This window comes from Sciurus carolinensis, chromosome 3 (assembly GCF_902686445.1).
Source record: "Sciurus carolinensis chromosome 3, mSciCar1.2, whole genome shotgun sequence".
NCBI lineage: Eukaryota > Metazoa > Chordata > Mammalia > Rodentia > Sciuridae > Sciurus > Sciurus carolinensis.
Window position 1 is genome coordinate 14,166,224 of NC_062215.1, and position 2,409 is coordinate 14,168,632.

Consider the following 2,409-nt stretch of genomic DNA (forward strand, 5'->3'; position numbering starts at 1 on the left):
AACGTTTTTGAAGAATGTTGTTTGTAATGAATTGTCTTGAAAAAATTTGATTGGCTTTACAAAAGGTGATAAGAATGCATGCCTTTTCTTAGTTGACTCTTTATCCCATTAGAGAGCTCAGGACCCCTTCTCTTTCTCTGGTAGAGCAGGAAGGTGCATGTTTTCTCCTGCCATGACAACTTGATGAGTTGCCCATGCCTGTTGGGGGCCATGAGGTCTGCCTGGGTTTAGTGGAGGGAAGAGTGATGTGGTCCTGAAACCCATCTGTCTGTACCCAGGACTGTTGGGCCTGAAGGGCAGAGCTGTGGTAGGGACCTCACATTTGCCAGCCCTGCCTTGGTGTTACAAGAAAATCCTCAAAATGAAAAGGAGAAATTAGTTCTACTTTCCCTAGAAGCCAAGGACTTTAAGGTATATGATTTACAACTCTATAAATGCTAGTAGATGAAAGTCCAGCTAAGATCCATAGGTGGGAAAGGAAATGCATGTGACATATTTATTTTTCCTCTATGGTCTATGTGAGTCTCTACACAGCACAGGCTACAACAGAATGGACCGCCTGGGGAACCTGTAAGTAGCAGCAGTGTATTAAGAATTCTAGGAATGGACATGCTGTGCTTTTTAATATTCATTTGAAATTTATTTTTTTGCTTTGTCTCATGCCACATTAACTGCTTTTAGCTAAAATTTGTTAGGTTTTAGTATAGATTTTTAATAGTCTGTAGTTACCTGAAAATTTGATTTAACTAATGTTTGTTGGAAGTTTTTCTGCTGTGTGGTAACCTGAGACCCTTTGCTGTTTATAATCAAGGTTAACTGTTTCCCACTACATTTATTTGTACTTTATATCCCAGATGTAACAGGACAGGAGCCTAGCACCAGGATAGACGAGGCAATTACACAGAAGGGTTACCTTCCTGTGGTAGCACTCTTAGCAACTAGACACATGATAGGTTTTTTTTTTTTTTTTTTTTTGTGGTGCTGGGGATCGAACCCAGGGCCTTGTGCTTGCAAGGCAAGCACTCTACCGACTGAGCTATCTCCCCAGCCCTAGACACATGATAGGTTAAACTTTACATGGAAGTTATTTGCCCTAAATGTGACTTGTTTTTTTGTTCATTCAGCAGATATTTACTGTATTCCTCCTGTGTGCAAGGCTCGGTGTCATAGCTGTGGATGGCTGTTAGAAAACTGAACTTCCAGTCTGTGTCTCAGTGAAGGCCAAATTCACACTCAAGTACTTAAAACTCGGTTTGCTACAGCGAAGGAGTCAGTCCTGATGGGAGGAGCACATGCTTAAACCTCACTTCGCTCAGCAAATTTCCCAAATGTGGCTGATAAAGCAGTTGGTTTTGCTCCAGGAGTAAAAAAGGACTTTGCCTGGTAGCTCACTGTTTTATCAGCTGCCATTCCATGAGGGCAGCACGAGAGACACAAGCTTTTGATCCAGTTGCCTGCTTTTCTCTAGGACAGTCAGCTCTCACCCCTTGATGTCTCCTTGGGCACTGCTTCACTGATAAGCTCCTCCCCATGCTCTTCTACGTGCTTTCACGGCCACCTCTTCTCCTGGCATCCCTGCTGTGGTGCCCTATGCCCCTCCCTGGCTTTGACCAGCAAGCTCCCATATCCATAACTGATCTGAAGCTTTCTGCTTCTGGCCTTCTTAAAAGCCTCCTCGTCAATGGAGGACGCTATCTCTGCATGGGTTCTCTTTCCTCATATGCCCCAACCACAGTGGGGGTTGGTGTGCTGTTGCTCACATTGAGCCCATTATGCTTCCTCCCATCTGCAATTACCGGTGCTCCTTTGAGGTGCAAACCCTCTGGCTTTATACCTTTGCTGCTCCTCACTGTTGTCTTCTTCCACCCAGTAGAAGCCATAATGCTTATTCTTTCTCATCTTCCAACGTGTTGTGAGAAGCCTGCACATACAGTTACAGTAAAGGTTCAACCCAAAGATCCACCTCTGATGACCAGCCAGTAGTCTAGCTTTTCTCCAATTTGGGGGGAATCCTCAAGTGTATGTGTGTGTATGTGTGTTTGTTTTAAAACTTTTTGTTGACATGCAGCAACAGGCTTCATGGGCTGGCTGCTCAGTTAAGAATAATTGCTTTAGCACAAATCTGAGTGATGAAGAATGTGTGCCTTTATTTCCCCTTTCCAGGTTGAAGTCAAATTCAAAAGTAAGCTGGGTGTGGTGGCACATGACTGTAATCAACAGACTCAGGAGGCTGAGGCAGGAGGATGCCAGGTTTGAAGCCAGCCTCTGCAACTTTGGCTCTAAAGCATCTTAGTGACTTAATGAGACCCTGTCTTCAAATAAAAAATGAAAAGGGCTGGGAATGCTGCTTAATGGTAAACTGCCTCTGGATTCAATCCCCAGTACCCAAAAAGAGAGAGAGAAAAGCAA